Source organism: Pleurodeles waltl, chromosome 7, assembly GCF_031143425.1.
Source record: "Pleurodeles waltl isolate 20211129_DDA chromosome 7, aPleWal1.hap1.20221129, whole genome shotgun sequence".
In the NCBI taxonomy this organism is placed as follows: domain Eukaryota; kingdom Metazoa; phylum Chordata; class Amphibia; order Caudata; family Salamandridae; genus Pleurodeles; species Pleurodeles waltl.
This window is the reverse complement of record NC_090446.1, coordinates 356,832,381-356,850,940: the sequence shown is the minus strand read 5'-3', so window position 1 is coordinate 356,850,940 and position 18,560 is coordinate 356,832,381. Positions and strand designations below refer to the sequence as shown.

The 18,560-nt window shown below is 43.0% G+C and overlaps 1 protein-coding gene across 5 annotated transcripts in view; it reads right to left on the bottom strand.

Annotated features, from left to right (window-relative positions):
* The window catches only part of NCOA6 (nuclear receptor coactivator 6), a 535,183-nt gene that overhangs the window by 470,914 nt on the left and 45,709 nt on the right, over window positions 1–18,560 (bottom strand). For all 5 annotated transcript variants that reach the window (XM_069243803.1, XM_069243799.1, XM_069243801.1 and 2 more), the window contains one exon: window positions 11,125–11,217. The gene's annotated coding sequence lies outside the window, so the exon portion shown is untranslated. The remainder of the gene's footprint in view (window positions 1–11,124; window positions 11,218–18,560) is intronic.

Genomic DNA, 18,560 nt, shown 5'->3' with positions numbered 1-18,560 from the left:
GAAAAAGGTTCAGTACTATGTTGGATCCCTCTTTGATGAAGTCTTACTGATCTAGGTACATAATTGGCTCATAACCTGAGGTATGATGTATCATAATGTATCAGTTGAAGGCCAGTCTGGAACTAAATGTCCTTGCAATGGTACATCATTAGATATCAAGGAAGAACTACTGCAAGATGAAATGCAATACTGGATCTGCGCTTCAGGAAATGGAGTAGTGCACCATTCCAAAATGTGGCACAGTCAACTATGGCCAAATTGTAATAGTTGATGGACATTGTGGTACAGCTCTGAGAATCCAAAATAAAAAAGATATGCTTCACCTTCTACCTCATGTTTACCATACCCATCTCCCCCAAGAAGAAAAGCAGCTAACATTCTCAGCAGAGGTGTAGAATTCCTATAGCCCAACTACCAGGTCATATTGTTTGGGGTCAAGGACAACAAGTTTTCATGTTTATTTTGTCTTAGGACAAGTAGGCCCATCCCCCTTGGTTGCCAGTTTACTGGGAAGGGAACTGTTGAGTTAACATTTAGGTCCATATGTTAATGCTGTTCGAACTTGTATTTATGGTTCATTAAGGCAAAGCAAAGTGTGACCAATCTAAATAAATTAGTTAAGGTCACACAGCAATACTGACAGTTGTTCCAGTAAAAATAAAATTAAAAAAAAGTGTGCATGTACACACATTTGAAAAGTTTTATTTTTGACTCAAAGTACGCTTTGCCACAGTAGTTCCTGCCACTAAAAAAAAACTACTTTGTGTGCCAATATGTTCCTTGTGGAAGAGCAGAATTCAACCACTCACAGTAAAGCCAGATGTTAGATGGCTAGAGAGAGAAATGGAATTTTAATAAGAACTAAATGTCTTGGTTAACGTCAGAACCAACCGGGAGCCCGATTCTCAAAGAAAGCCACATAAGTGCACCCATAGTATATGTCTTTGCACTAGTGGCTTACATGAATTCACAAGAATGTACAGATGGAGACCAGATAGTGAGCTCCACATTCTAAGAGAGTAGTATCAGTCACTACTGTCTGTATCGGATTATCTTGATGGAAGGGGTGCCACTGAGTAAACTCAACGTGTCTACCTACCATTGGAAGGATTGTCAAGCTGCTGATTCAAAACAATCTTGTCTTCCTAGCCTCCTTGTTCCACTTGCTCCTCTTGTGTCCACTGACCTTCTAAACACTTTTGTAGAGATCTCATGTAGAGAGAGTGTTCGGTACTAGAAAAACGCACACAGTCACAGAGCCTATACCCGAAGACACTTTTCTTACTGCTGGATTTGCGACATGTAATAGCTGGAAACATTTTTTTTAAATGGAAGATACTCTTTCCTCCGAAGGATACACTTCTCCTTGTATTTAGAGATACCCCCAGGTAGAACAGTATTTGGACGTGAGCTATGGCAGATTTTTCCAAATTTACTTGCAGTTCTAAGTGGTCTATTAAACAGTTCAGTTGAAGTTTTTCTGTGCTTGTACTTCTGAGGAGCTTTTAAAAACTAGTTGTCTAAATATGGGTAGATGAAGATCTTTTTCTTGCAATAAAATACTGTCAATACTGCCATGCATTTGAGGAAGTTCTCGGATGGATTTGAAGCCAAAGTAAGCACTTTGTATTAGTAGTGGATTTTGCCCATCAGAAATCTGAAAAACTTTGTGTTTCAATGCAATTGAAATGTGAAAATAAGAGTCTCTTAGGTCCACTGAGAACATCCAGTCTCTATTCATGAATTGAGAGTAGATTTGATGCAGTGCTAGCATCCTGAAAGTGTGTTGGCCTATCTGGGATCCAATATTGCCTGAACTATTGCTTGTAGCTGTTCCTGGGAACTAAAACATATCTGGAAGAGATACCCTTCCATCTTTGTGATGGAGGAACAGATTCAGTTACTTGTTTTTGAAATGTGATGAAACCTCCATTTTTAGCTGAGGCAGGTGATGTTGTGGGTCCCTTTTGGTGGACAGAGGAGACTTCAATTGAAGAGTGTGCCCACTTTGTATAATTTGTAAGAAGCTTCTGTTTTTCTCCACCCCTCTAGATGTTTTGTTACATGTTCTCCCACTGACATGGCCAATGCAGCAGATTAAGTGTTGGTTTAATTGCTTATTTTGTTGAAAACAAGACTCTGCCTGAGTTGGTCTCTGTAAAGTTGTTGATGCAGTTGACTTACCCTCGATATGGTTGTTGTGAATACTGCTGTTGTGAATGACAGCCTTGCTGTGGGTAACGGGGATACTGAGGGGATAGGACCTGGTATCAATAAAGAAAAACTGTGATAGATAAAAACATTTTTTCTTTTCCAGTTCTACAGCTTTAAGCGTTTGACTATTTCTTCATCCTCTCCACTTCGTCATCCGCAGGAGGAACAAAGAGTATGAATCCTAAAAATAGAAGATTCATATTTTGTTTTTTTGTGAATCTGTTTTTTTAGACTAGGCCAGGAAGCTAATCTAATAAACAGGCATCTGGAATTCCTATTGCCCTGGACATATTGTTTGGGGTCAAGGACAACAAGTTTTCATGTTTATTTTGTCGTTAGGACAAGTAGGCCAAAACCCTGCAGCACAAACCCTATGGCTACCAGTTTACAGAGAAGGGAACTGTCTGCAGTAATATGTGTGTCCATGTGTTAATGCTGTTCAAACGTGTACTTATGGTTCATTAATGAAAAACCTTCATTACTGGGGTGAGCGCTGTAAATAAACGTTTTAAGGTCGCACTGCACAACTGATTGTGGTTCCAGTAAAAGAAAAAAAAAAAAAAGTGTACACAGCTTGAAAACTAGCATTATGAGGTTAAGTGTAATGCTCCCAGAAAGTTCTCTGATTAGATGCAAATGTTTGCAGAAGCTTGTAAGCAAGAGTGATGATTCCTTGCTATAAAATGTCAGAAAAAAATACAAGTAGGGAAAACAAACGGTTTGCTACTATGAAATTTTAGGTGCTGTTTCTTTGAAGCATCATTTAGTAAAATGTGTTGATGCATGCCAGTTTTTCCAAAAATATTCCTAATTGAAAATCAGTGTATACATTTTGAACAAGATTATGAGGATTAAAATGAACAAGCACTGGCAAAGCAAACCGATCCAAACTTGTTTGTAAGTCTCTCAGTTTCATCAATGCGTGTCTTGTTTTGACATGGCTTTTTTAACACTTTTTTGTTGTGGGAGCTGTTAGACCCTCAACATTGTAAAACACTGGCAAAAAAAAGCACACATTGCCAACAGTGGCGTAACAAAGGCCCCACAGCCCCCCCCTCCAGGGGGGACCCTTCAGCACAGCGCCTGCCCTGAGTGAGTCTGGAGAGGGGTGGGGGGCTTCATGTTCTTTGCAGGGGGTCCGCTCCAGTTTTGTTACACCACTGATTGCCACAGAAGTTCCTGGCACAGGACAAAACTTCTTTGCGCACCAATATGCTTCTTGTAGAAGAGCAGAAAGCGATCACTCACAGTTAAGCCAGGCGATGAAGAATAGAAGTTTAGTAAAAAAAAAAAAAAATGTCTTTGTTAACACCAGACTTAATTAGGGACCCAATTCTTCAAGAACATCACAAAAGTGCACCCATGGTATATGTCTTTGAATTACTGGCTTTCATGAATTCACATGAACTTACAGAAGTAGACCAGGAAATCGCACTTTTAGGAAAATACATGGCACCAAAGGGACAAGCAGATTTTTTGTTTTACAGGACAAGTAGATTTAAGAAGCTACCAGTCCAATGGACAAGTATATATGTTATTAAATTCCACACCCCTGAATAAAATATTGTGACAGTAATTTGTTGCTGCGATATTGCATCATCAACTGCAGCGCTAATAACTTATTTGAGACCAGTTGATCGTCAATTAAAATTTCTGCGAATACTTGGTCTCTCTTTTCGCAAGTTGTTTGCAAACTTCTAAAAGAAAATCCCATATGGCTCTGTAGTATCTTCCTAGTATGTAGAATCAATAGATGTTTTGATAGCTGTTACAAAAAATCTACAGATTTTTCTCCCCACTACATCCATCTTGTTAATCCCTATAGCTATAGCTAACTGAAGGTTCAGGAGCCGAAGGGTGCTTCTTACAGACTCCAGAAACAATGACAGAATCTGCTTTTGAATCTTGTTTTAAGAAAATGTGGATCCTGTTTGGCTACTTTACACTTCAAAGAAGCCAGAGTTAGGAATTTCTCCTTTGCCAGTTGTGTAAATCCTTGAAACTAGTGGAAGTACCTGTCTCGGAGAAGCCCTTGCTGTAAAGTTTCCATGATGACAGAAAATGTTGTGCAAGAGAACGTCTATCTGTATGTTTAATTTCGCTGCTCCTTTGAAATGTACACCTTGAAAAGTTAAAATGTCCCCCACTAGAGCTGCACGAGGAGAAGCTGGGGAGGCGTTAAGGTGTATGACCACTCTATCATATGGAGTTGAACTCTCCGATGTTGAAGATCTTCTCTTTCATTTAAGCCTTTCAGGAGATCATGGTAGAGGAGACATTATTTTAGTCTCAGAATCAATGGAAGTGAGATAAAGGAGCCCAAGGTGTGAACATTTCTTCAGGATATAATAGCAATGGTAAGGGGCAAAGTTTGAAGAGGAACTGTCAAAGGATATTCTGCTGGAATACCAAATCTTAATCTCTTTGGAATAGTTGTTTTTTCTCTATGATCATGTGCTTCTCCTGATGAAATGGACTGTACTGTAGAAATTGAATGTTGAGATATCGAACGTCTCATCAGAGATAGAGACACAGTCGGGTGAGGCATGGTGCTGTCTTGATGTTGATGATGGTGCAGTGGAAAGCTTCTACGTCAAATGATGTTGTTTAGGAGTCACTGATGTCGAATGTGTGGACGTCTGTCAATGGCGTCAAAGCGTTGACTTGTCCAGGCAGCAGTGTAGATGACGACGGTTGAAGTCTTGACATTGAAAGAGTTGACACTGCAGATAATGGTACTGTGTTGGAGTCACTTTCTAACGCTTTGCCGCTAACACACCTGTGCTGATGGTTTCAATGTCAACCCGATGCTCCAGTGAATGACAGGAGTGCTTAGAATGGTGATGGTGGGGCCTTTTATGTTTCTTCTCCCTGGAACTGTGCCTTCTGTTAGAGAACTTGTCATGTGAGGAACCTGGTACAGTAGAGAAAGCACCCTTCTTTTAATCTTCTGTGCCTTCCTTTATTCTGCTGCCCTGAGTTCCTCTAGTTTTCCTCTTAGGTGAATCCCCTCTCTATCGTTCAGGGTTCTTTGTCATTTCATGACAAAAGGGTCATTCTTAAACAAAATGGGATGGAGGCAGATACACCACACATAGTCCATGAGTGTCTGAGGTAGCCATCTTCCGCCAACAGGAGGGGCATGTCACAAAAAATTAAGACACTTGCGGAGAAAAATACTCATGATGGTGTTAAAAATCAGGGAAGATGGTAGATCTGTCAAAAGACGTTGTGTGAAGTATGAAAAGGTTTATTTCCGAAAAACTAAATCCCAGAACAATATGGGTATTTAACACTGATGCTTCCTGAGATCCAATTGGCATAAACTGGGAAAAAAAGAACTGACTCTGTGAGGCAAACTGCTGGTGTAGTGAATGCTGGGTATTTGAAACTGCTGGCTCTCTGAAGGCTAGAGAGTATATTGAGTGTAACTATGCACATTTGACTTGACAGGCACATTTCCATTTCCATTTTGTCTCTACTGCCACAGCACGGATTTCGGTTGTTTTTCATCATCGGACACAAGTCTACATTCAACGCTGCTCAAGTGTTTTCGATTTATAAATATAAGTATGCTAATTATAGTTTTTTTTTCTCTTGAAAAATGAAGTTAAAACTGGCCTGTCACAGACTTGTATCCGCTGATTGTTCACCATAGAGGCGGCTATCCTTTACCGTAAAATGTTTTGTGAGTTTGACGCAGGAGAGACTATCCTATGTTCATGACTATCAATGAGAACTCTAGGAAACAGACCACCAAAGTAGGAGATAACAGCCAACTGCTACAGTGCAGCCTTTCAAGCACCCAGGTAAATTGCACTGACATCTAACTCATCGTACACAATGCAATGACGTAGCCAAAAATGAAAATAAGGGGGTCAGTACCTTTAGGCACAGCAACAGTATCATCCCACAAAGCAGGTAGTAGTAAATAATCTGCCCAAACAAATTATCAACAACCCCCATCAATGGCCCATTTGAATTTAGTGGCCATCAATATGCAGAATGAACACCCTAAGTAAATAAATGTAAACATTCACTCCTGTCCCACGCACAAACATATAATTTGCATATAATAAGTACAGGTATGGCCAATGATCGCTGGTTCGCAACACCGGTTGCCCTGCCCAATGGTCATACCCAGCAGTTCTATCACAATCACAATCAGATGGCGAAAGCAGGCAGCCTTGCCATGTGCCACTGCCCACTGAAAAAATATTGGACATGATGCTACCAATCTTGATGTGGGCTGCAGCATAAGTATATTATAGCCTTGTCCATCTAACAAAACCACTGGCAAGTCCCACACCACCCATCACCATATAGTGAAACGCCCACTGTATGGAGTCAGAGGTTGTTTCAATGCTATTGCCTTGGGATAGTGCAGCAAAAAAACAATGCAACACAGGCACAAGTCTTCTGATGTTCTGAAAATCTAAAGGGTATACAACACAGCCTGACATTCATCAAAGGCCCAAATAAAGGTTCAAAATCTCTGAAACACAGAAAAGATGCTCAGCTTCTTTGGATAAAGAGGCTCCCCTCTGTGACTTTTCACCTCACCACCAGCTACCCCCACTTCTTTACCAAAGCTGCCACGGATCTATAGATACATATGTACTGCAGTGCATATGCAAGTGGTCAATAGGCTCTAAAACACTGTGCAGCCTTTATGTCATGCTAGATTTGTTGGAGTTTGTGGTTTTATGCAAAATCGATTATTGTAATAGCCTCCCATTGGGATTATCTGATTTTGTAATCTGAAGGAAAGCTATCTCTGCAAATGATTTTTTTTTAAAACTTTCCTATAAGGAAAGCCACAGTTTTGAGAAAATATGATCATGTCACTCAAGCAAGACAGTCCCTTTAATTATTAACTATCAAACATGTATTAACTTCTAGGCTAACTGCCTCAAGCACAAGTATGTTTACGATCAACACAGCGCCTGTATCAGGAATAAACTAACAAAGCGTAGCTCTTTTTTCAGTCACTGATCCTCATTCAAGGTTCCCCAAATAAACTGTTTCCTCGCTGGGGACTGTTCTGTTAGCTAACCACTGTGTACCTGGAATCATCTTCCAATCTTACCAACAAATACTAAGCCGTAGCTCCTTTACAAAAGGTGCAAAAGGGCTGTTCTCCTAAATCTATTTTAGCACTTTAATTTCCCCTTGATATTTTGCACAAAAGATGTTCACGTGGAGTGAGTTAACATTTTATAAATAATAAAAATAAATAAATATGGTGTCACCTAAATCGTGAGACAGCATCTACCCTGCAAAGCTCTGAGCAAATACACTGTGAAAAAAACCTGGTGAAAAACTGCATATTTTCCAGGCAAGGTACAAAGAAAATAAAGTAAACAAAAATATTATGGTGACCAATGTTGACACTCTTCAGATATCTGTAATAGGTAAGTATTCAGTGATGCTTGTTTTATGTAAGCAGAGAGAGCACCAAGTTTCAAAACATTATGAAAACAGAGTCATCACCTGCTGACAGTTATTTGTCCTTGCTGGCTAAAAAAAGTTTCACCAATAAAGAAAACATGAAAAGTTACTCTGCTAGAATTCATTCTCCCAGCTCTGGAAAAAAACAAGGTTTTGCTATGTTTTCTCTGTCAAGGAACAGTATTGCCCAGGTTGAAATACAAGAAACTCCTGATTTAGATGGAATTTTGACAGTAGTTTTGGTATAAAAGAAAGGAGTCAGTGTAGAATTTAATGGAAATGTAAGAAAGCAAATTCTCCTAGAAGCGATAAGGAGTATAAAAAAAAAACAGCCTTACAGGTATGTTTGAGGGGGCAGGGTGTGTTGACCTCTGATTTGTAATGGGCCTGTAATAAGAAGCCTAGACTAAGACACTTTCCCAACTCATCAGTCCAATGGCAGCTTGGGGCCTCTGCAAATAAAGGAGAAGTTGGGCTTGACTGAAAGGTGCAATAGGGTCTCCAGAGAAGAGTGCCTAAATTTTGACGGATCCGTTGTTCCTAGGTGTTTCATGCCCATCCACTAGACCATGAGAAAAGGATCGGTATGGACAAGCAATCCAATTCCATGGATCCATTTCTAGTAACCTGATGCGTTCACCTTCCTGACGATTACTTTGCACCACTTGGTTATGATCAATAAGGGAGACCTCCACAAGGCAGCCAGAGCATCCATGGAGGAAATGCCTCCCTATCTGGCTGAGTACTATACGAGGTACCTGAGACCCTTTAACTAGATCTGTTCTCTTCTTCCTAGTAAAAAAATCTTACATTACATTTGAGACAGGTGCATCCTTGCTCTGCATGTATAGCAATGGGTAACAAGCGGCCATGTACTCAGTGTAGCACACGCAGCAGGAAAATCACTGTTGTCGAGACCCAAGAGGTATCCTGCTCAGGCACTATGTGAATGAAATAAAGATGGAGCATTGCCGCCTAAGATCCCTCACCTGAGATGGAGGGAATAAACAGCAAGAAAAGGTGGTAACAAAAAACAAAAACACAAAACACCATGTTAGTGACCCACCTAAAATTCACTCAGCATAACAGAATTAGATTCAATCCACACCGAGATAGGCGTAAAAATGGGATCTTGGCAACTCATGCAAGGCATGCTATCTCAATAGCAATAGGCAAATACTCTGTATTAAACAGCAAAGGAAAACATTTCCAGCCCTGCCACTGGGTGTAAGGGATAGTCAGAGTTTGAGAATTGAGGAAGAGTGCACAAGAGATTAAGGCCCTCATTACAACTTTGGCAGGTGGCAACCGCCGCCCGCCAAGTTGTAACCGCCGCGCGGTGGCCATTACAACATCCCTGCTGGGCCGGCGGGCGGAAACCGAGTTTCCGCCCGCCGGCCCGGAGGGGATGACGGCCGCAACACAGGAGCCGGCTCCAAATGGAGCCGGCGGTGTTGCGGCGGTACGCACCCATCGCGCTTTTCACTGTCTGCTATGCAGACAGTGAAAAGCTCCATGGGGCTGTGCCAGGGGCATGGGGCCCCGCGACTCCCCTTTCCGCAACCCTTTTCATGGCGGTTCATACCCCCATGAAAAGGCTGGCAGGAGGGGGACTCGTAATCCCCTGGGCAGCGCTGCAAGCAGCGCTGCCTTGGAGGATTAAATCCGCCGGGACCAACGTGGCGATAAACCGCCGGTCCCGGCGGTGCGACCGCGTCGTTTCCGCCGCGGTCGTAATATGCGAGTTTGCACCGCCAGCCTTTTGGCGGTGCAAACTCCAAAACAGCCCTGGCGGTCTTTGACCGCCAGAGTTGTAATGAGGGCCTAAATGTTAAACTAGACAGGAAAGACTAGTTGCTAAAATGTTTTGAAAATGATAACATGCCATAAGGCTTTTTGGGGGATCCTGAAAAGTGAGTGTGTAATATCTTATTTGCATACTGTCATTTACCACTTGTGCCACCAGCCTACCACACTACACAACGCCAACCAGATAAGTAAGTTATTCCTTTTACACACTTGCATCGCATCTGCTGAGTTAGTGAAGACAAGCAGTCAAACTCTATTACAGTGAGGGTTGAAGAGGTAAGAAAATGATATGCAGAGTGCCACAGTCCACAACACTTAATAACATCAACGGCCCATCACTAATTTATCTTTGGAAAAAGACTTGCATGAAAGGGTGAGTAAATGGAACAATTAAAACACAACTCTATAGAAAACGCTAGCACTCTAATGGGCCTGAGATACGGCTCTCTAAAAAGGGCAGAACAGCAAGGAGACGGCACTAACTTCTTAGCCTTTCACCAGTCTAAACGGAGAACAAAAACACATAGGGGCCCTACCTCTGTTAAGGTAGTCCCTATCCTAAACTGGTGTGCAGACTTCCTTAATGTCACGCATGATGAAGAGCAAACCCAGTGCTGATCGATAGGTCCAGTGCTTTTACCTCATGAGAGCCAAGATGGGATATCCGTGGCAACCACATGGTCTACAATAATAAAAGGTTTGTGGGTCATTTTGATTCTTGAGGAGCATTCTGTCTTTGCAGTAGGCTTGATTTTAAAGGAATCTCACTCAAGAATCACTCATCACATGTTTACTGACAAGTACTAGGCCTGATTGGTTCTGGGTTCAGCACAGCATCAGGTACTTTTACTATGGGAGATAGCCAAAGGCCATGAAATAGGGACAGGCCTCTTTTACCTGAACCTGGCAAAAATACTCAGGACAAAAGTAATGGGTGGTGGTAACAGCCCCCCCCCCCCAAAAAAAAAAACACACACACACATTAGGTGAATAGGTCTTGGGAAGAGGGACACGAAGGTGTACCCACATAATGGGTTGTCCCAAAGGCCATAGCCAGCTTACAAAAAGGAGACCACTACATCTTGTGCAGGACAGATATGGTGTCCCAACAAGACTCTACAGTTCAAAAGACTACCCAGGAACCACATATACCATACACAGTTATACATCCTACAGAGAAATCTGAGACTGTATTATGTAAAGGGATGCCAGTTATGGCAAATGGACATACCTTCACTGAGGACAACAAGTAGGCTATATAAGTACAATACTGCAGATTAAAAGGAAAAAAGATGCCAGTTATGGCCAATGGACGTAATTTCACTGAGGACAGCAAGCAGGCTTTCTAAGCACAAGACTACAAATTAAAAGGCCTCTGTCCCATATTATAATCACACTGCTCACTGTGCAAGCCATCACATAGCCTGGGCTAAGTTGGCAAGAGCTATACTCACTCCAGAAGCAGGGTGCACTTAAGATGCCCCTGACATCAGAGGACAGCTCTATTGACAATGAACACCTATAGCAGGATTGTTTGACTGTCAAAGCTCAATGCAGAAAGAATACATGGTAGTCCACAAAAAACAGACACGGCTGGACAGCACAGGAATATCTAGCCACATGCAATAAAAATTAAACATTATCACATACCAAAATGGCTCCAAATCCTTCCTCAATCTACATTTTCAAATGTATAACATTCTTTGATGCCCACAAAATGGCAACATCTTTCCGGAGTTGTACCTGACAACAAAAAACATAAGTACTTCAAACCTTACAATAATACAATTCATGAATGTATCATAAATGGCTTCTAAATACTTAAAATAGTTGAGCAACATGAGATTTAGACATGGGAGGCATTAAGTGATCTGTTTTTACAGCAGGATGAGTGTGCAGGAAACAACAGGGTGGGCTCAAAGAGAATCAAATGTTAATCAATTATATTGAGAATTTACATGTGCTTGTGTGGGCAAAGCTGCATTTAAGAATGTTGATTGTGAAGGAATAAGATGTTTGGAGGTGACGAATGAGGAAACGGAGAGAAGGGGACTGTGGTTAAAGAGGAACAAGAAAAAGGACACATGTTTATTTTGTCTGAAACAGTATGTGAACATTTCACAGCATAGCAGCCACACTAGCTTTTCAGCAGTCTTAATATTCCTGAAAGATTCAACTACACAGTAGTCCACAATGACAAAAAGGACAGTTCAAATAATGATGAAGCCATACCCTGAGTAAGCATTGGTGCATAACTAGCGAACAAGCTCTGGCACACATAGAAGTGGTCAATGCTCCAGTTTCATGTCCCCTTGGTAAGCAGCGGCAATTTTTTTCACACCCAATATTTAACCCTTACCAACTTTCATTTCTGCATCTGCATGTTATAAAGGAAGACTAAGGGGGTGATTCTGAGACTGGCGGGCGGCGGAGGCCGCCCGCCAGTGTTCCCCCGACAAAATACCGCTCCGCAGTCACAAGACCGCTGAGGGTATTTTGAGATTTGCCCTGGGCTGGCGGGCGGCCGCCAAAAGGCCGCCCGCCAGCCCAGGGCAAATCTACCTTCCCACGAGGACGCTGGCTCCGAATGGAGCCGGCGTAGTGGGAAGGTGCGACGGGTGCAGTTGCACCCGTCGCGTATTTCAGTGTCTGCTTTGCAGACACTGAAATACTTTGTGGGGCCCTCTTACGGGGGCCCCTGCAGTGCCCATGCCATTGGCATGGGCACTGCAGGGGCCCCGCGGCACCCCCTACCGCCATCCTGTTCCTGGCGGGAGACCCGCCAGGAACAGGATGGCGGTAGGGGGTGTCAGAATCCCCATGGCGGCGGAGCGTGCTCCGCCGCCATGGAGGATTCTCCCGAGCAGCGGAAAGTCGGCGGGAGACCGCCGACTTTCCGTTTCTGACCGCGGCTGAACCGCCGCGGTCAGAATGCTCGACGGAGCACCGCCAGCCTGTTGGCGGTGCTCCCGTGGTCGGTGACCCTGGCGGTCACCGACCGCCAGGGTCAGAATGACCCCCTAAGTCTCCCCACCTCCTGGATCTTTGACCTTACATCTAAATCACTCTTAATTACCTGTACAGTAATTTAATATTTAGACTCCGTGGACAAAGAAGGACAGAGAAAGCAAGCCCACAACTAGACCAGTTTATAGAGAACAACCACCAACCTTTTCAACCTTTCCCTTCCTCTGTATGACTACCCAATGGTTTACAATAGTCTCCTACTACGGATGTTCATAAGATCTGACCAACAGAAAATAGGTTTCAGGATTGATTGCGTTTGAATATTTTGTTTAGGACTAACCAAACCACCTACATGAGATAACTGTACTCTGAGATTAACAGATCTGGCCAAAGATCAAGGATGGGCTAAAAGTTAACAGTTCCGCTAATTACTAAACCTAGAGGACAATTCTTCACTCCCTGCTCTATATAAAATATTAAATAGACAGGAAAGAGTGTGTAGCCTCAAACTCCTTGTCCAGGTCAGATTCCAAAAGGCAAGCCAGACCTACTGACTTTTGATGCTTTTTTGCACATGGTAAAGAAAGACATAGATTGCTTCAGGGAAGAATATACAATAAAGAGGAATAAAGGGAAGCCATTTAAACCTAAAGTGGAAAATTACTGAAACCTCTTATACCTAAAGGGGAAATGTTACACCAAAAGGGTGAGCAGAGTGCCTTACGGGCCTCATTCACACCCATGAATAAGATTGACAATTAATTCCTCTTCACTTTGGAAAAAAACAAGAGGGTGAGTGCAGATAAAAGATGTGGGAAAAAAAGACCAACTAGCTCACACCCTCGGTTTAGGACAAGCCCCTGCCTTGTATTAGGATTTTTAAAAATGGGCTGAAACACAGGATGAAATCTCTCAGCTCTAGGAATAAGAGTTTCCATGAAATGTCTCAAGGGCCCATGAGTGAAAAGCGAGGCACAGTTTGTCTGAGGCAGCTTGGAAAACCAATACACAGCCAAGCATAAATCTTCTACCCTGAACCAGTCTATGGCACAATACAATATCCACGACTTTATGAACTGTGGTGAACTAGCAAGATGTAAAGTTGTGGGTATTGTGTATAGAGTGGTTCAAGGTAGAAGGTGCTTTGACTGCCCATGTTTTCATCTCTGCCACTTCTAATCACACAGTATAAAGAATTAAATAAATGATAGACTAAACTAAAAGTTTTGATGAGTATACAGAGTGTTTTCACTGATATATCACTTGCACGTCTGGAAACACCATGTGTCATTTAATGGCCAAGTGATTTTGGTAGAAAACCTATTTGTGCAACATTTCAATAAAGAATAAAAAGCACAAATATGTGATGGGGAGTAGTAAGGGGTGATCCAAACCCCAGCCATTTGCTTCCTATCACCTATATTTGTTGTCCAAATTTCTCAAGTGATTTGCTTGTAGTGTTTACCATTCAACATATTTTCAAAGGGAAAAACAACAAATTCATACATAGCAGTAGAAATCCCAACATGCTTCTCTTGTTGATCTCACAAAATGTTTCAACCCTTTACTCTTTAGGAGCAAGAATGGGAATCATAAAATTAAAACACCACCCTTTTAGCTAAAAAGCTATGGAAATGTATGGGGCACAGTAAATGTAATACCTCCCTACATATCTGTACATTTGACCACTGAAAACAGTATCTATGGGACATTTTCATATCCCTCTCTTAAAAACAAAGCTGCAATTATGGTTTTACATATTGCACAGAATTTTGGAATTACAGCAATAATTCCTTAACAATTGGGGATTCCTGAATTCTTAGACATCCAATAACGATGGGGGTATAGTGGGAAAGGCAACATAGCAGGTGTGCTCCTTTGAAGCTCTTGCCACTGAAACTGAGAATATGAATCAACAGAGCACCCTTTCGACCTAGGCGCAGTCGTAATGCCAGCACACTTTACTGTCAACATGGCTGTAATGGCGGACTTTGGCTTGAAGGTGTCCTTTGAATCAGAGGGCTGCCAGCTGTGCCTTGGATCTAAGTGCAGTGCATTTTACTAGCTACAGTCCGAGGTAACAGAGCTGACCTGCCAGCCATCACTCCTGATGTGCTCCATGCACCAGGGGAGTGTGAATGGAATCCAGTCCTCAAAATCAAGTAATTAATACCATAGTTCATCGAATCACCTTAGGTTTTGGCTGTTCACAGGTGCACTTTGAGAGTTGATGAGAGCCATGCGGGTTACACAGAGTAAGTACTTCATCAGAATTCAGGGGAGGAACTGAGGCACCAAGAAACAAAATGCAGAAGGAATTTCAACACAAGCAGAGACGTTTAACAAAACAGTGAATACCAAGAGGCAGAAGGCACTGCAAATAAAGCATTAAGAGGTAGCTACTGCTCACAGTGGGGTTTGGTATCTCAGGGTTTGTCACAAAGATGGAGGATTTTTGTTTACTGAAGCAATCACTGGCGGACGGAGGAACTGAGCAGGAGTACTAGACATAATGGAGCAACAAGAGAATGGAAGAAGGCACTACATTCCCAGAGATGGCAGAAGCAACAAGAAAAAAAAGTCAGAGCTAATAAATATCAACCCCATACTTTCCTGAGTTTGGAAACCAGCCTGATGGTCAGAACAAGAGGCAAACACACAGAAAGTGTAATGAAGTGGAACAGGAAGAAGTTATCCGATCACAGCCAAGAGAACACTGTTTAGAAGCAAGGTAAACGGGACATCATATGAAGAGGAAGCACAGCTCCCACAAAAGAAATGGACTGAAATGTGGTCTCCACCTTGGAGAACCGGTTTTATTTCAAACACCACTCTAAATTCCTCTTAACTCCCACTACAGAAGGTGAATTTGTTCAATGTGCTAAAGTTATCCACAGCAACAGACATACACTAGGAAACCAAAGAAACACACAATGATTTATAAATTCAAATGAAGGCCAATAAGGGTTAACAGTGGAGGGGACACACCTCTGGATTTGGCCACATTACTGTATCATTCCATCACTACCTACAGCAATTGCCTTTGTGCTTCAGCTACCTCTGAGGTAGCCTGCATGGAGCCTGGGGGATCATTCCAACTTTCTTCAGTCCTTCCTACATTCCCCCTCCTGCTAAAGCATTAGCTTCCACCTCTCCTTTTTTAGAAAACTCTTTTTTTGAAGTCTGTGCTACCTACATATTGAAAGAAGTGATCGTTAGTGGACTCTAGGGCTGGGGGAAAAACAAATAACATCTTGTCAGGACTACAAGATGAGTATGCTATTCAACTGGTGTTGATGTTGCAGTCTTATGCAACAGAAATCCTCTCTCTCTCTTTATATATATGCACATACATATATATATTTATGTATAGTATTTAAGAGCCTGTTTCGATTTCATATATGTTATATTAACTGATCTGTAAACTGCGACTTCTCACCAGCTAGTGTAGTATCCAGGTGCCAGAGAAAGTGTATTGGTGCAAGAGTCCTGTGGGGGTTAGTTGAAGAGCCAGGTCTTCAGCTTCTTTCAGAATTGAAGATGCAGGGAGGGGCTCTGATCCATAGAGGGAGGTAATCCCATATTCTGGGTGCGATGTAGAAGGCTGGGCCTCCCATTCTGCTTTTGTGGAAGAGAGAGTGGGTATGAGCACATGTGTCTGGTGGGTTGGTGGAAGTCAAGGTGGCTGCTGAGGTATACTGGGCCTATGTTGTGCAATGTTCTGTATGCGTGCAGTACCTGTATCACATTCCGAGGGCCATGGGGGCAAACAGGAGCATCATTGCCCAAGCATGAGGTTTGAGGTCTTTCACTCCTATATACCGGAGCCTAGCCTACTATGGTTTCTGAGAGCCTGGCCCAAGTACCCTATCAGCCCTTGACTCTCAATGCTATAGTAGGGTTGAACAGTCCAAGACATTTTGGGGGAGGCAGACACAGAAGGTGAACACAGGTTCACAACTCAAAATACATGCAGCAGCAATAAATGATTGTCCAAAAAGTTATTATATGAAAAAAAGTTACTTATATACGTTCACAAAGTAAAATATTACATTCACAAACAAGTGAGGTCCGGGCTCCAGTGTTTCAAAGGCTGGTCCCAGAGTCCCACTCCCCTCAAGCTAGTGTTTTTTGTCCATTCACTGTAGGGGACATCCATGTTAAGTCCCAATAAAAGTCAGAGTCTCAGGAGCCTCACTTCAACTCCGTATTAAAGCCAAAACCGTTCTAGTGCCGCAGAGCTATCTGGCAAGCAAGTTACCCCAGAGCCGACTGGCCAAAAATCTGTCTTACTTGGATCAGCAGCATGTAAGAGACAAGAGTCTCTGAGTGCGCCCCCTCTGCCGAAGCAGGAGCTGCAGCAGCTGTCTCTGATAAGTCTTTCTAACATTTCCCAGGTGGGCTGCATTTGGCTGTTGTAGAGTTCCCTCACAACCTGTTCTTCTGGCTCCTGTAAGCTGCGTAAGGTCTTCGGCTCTTCCTACTGATAGCAGGGGGTGTGATGGTCCTGGTGCTAGTCCTTAGTCACAGTTCAGGCCTTCCAGGGTCACCGTAGCAGCCTCTCTCCTCAGATGATGATCCCAACCAGTCCACACTTCTTCCCTTGTTTTAGTGCCGCCTCTCGCATAAGGGGTCATTGTCCCTTCACTGCTCACGGGCTATCGCCTGCACAGCACATCAGCACTCTTCACAGTGGTCCCACCTGGCATACGGGGTCACCTGTCTCTCCTGCACACAAACAACAACCAGATCGATGCAGCAGCCGTTTGCTCACACCTCACTAAGGGAATTCATTTGCCAGAATTCCCCACTAGACCGTGATCTCTCCAACACTCTCCTCTTCCTCACGGGGTACACTGGTCTTGGAAAGCAGGCAGGAGCTTATGCTTCAGGGCAGGTGGTCTTGCATTCACTGGATGAGGTCCCCTCACCTAGCTGGAAGACCAGAAGGCCTTGGACCCCAGTCCTGGTCATAGGCAGAAGTCTTGTATAGCGCCTCCTCCTCACACAGCCCGACTAGCTGCTTGACAGAAGACAATTTTTGGGATCTCAAGCTTCACTTCTGAGAGTCCATTTACAGACACCAAATGGGATTTAGAGTTAGAGAGCTTGAAGTTTATGTTGGAGGTATGCTTCCTTTTGAAGTGCCCACCCCTCTGTTCTCTTTTCTTCCAGAAAGTAGTATGTCAAAGCAGAAGCAACTCCAAATCCGAATAGAGGTTAAAACCTGGATGTTAGCCACAGTGATATGTGTATCAAAAGGTTATGCCAGGGGCCTCATCCCCACCACTTATGATTCTCTTATATCTTATAAGTCTCCGTCCTGAGATGTGGCCAGGACTCTTCTTGTGACCTCTCTCAGAATCAAAGAGTGAAAAACCTGGTTCTCCATTCCTCCAGTATGTTGAACCCAGCTTACAGGAATTCAGCAATAAGCAAATCTGTTTGGGGGTATCCCCTACGTCCTCTCCTCATGTTTCTCCATTCAGCCCTGGGTTCCCAGAGTTTTTTATGTCCTTCACAGACATACATACACCCAGCAAATATGTTGGACATGGCCCTTTTTGCAGGGCTATACCTAAACCTTTGCCTTGTTCCTCCTATATTTTCTGATCTGTTTTTGTTGGCTTTAAGACTGGACACTTTACCACTGCTAACCAGTGCTAAAGTACATATGTTCTCTGTATTGGTGATTGGTTTCTCCATGATTGGCACATATGATTTTCTAGTGAGTCCACAGTATAGAGCACCAGGTGTGCCTAGGGCCTGTAAATCAAATGCTACTTGTGGGCCAGCAACACTGATTGTGCCCCTCCCCCATATAAGTAGCCCTGCAAACATGTCTCAGGCCTGCCACTGCGTGCCTGTGTGTGCAGTTTTTAAACTGCCATATCAACCTGGCAAGTGCACACACTTGCAAAGCCCAAACCTTCCCTTTTATTACCTGTAAGTCACTCCAAATGTAGGTCAAGGCAGCCCCATGGGCAGGGTGCAGTGTATTTAAAAGGTGGGGCATGTGCAGGTGTGTTTTACATGTCCTGATAGTGAAATACTACTAATGTCATTTATTGCAAGACTTATCTCTACCATAAGGTAACATAGGGACAGCCTTGAACTAT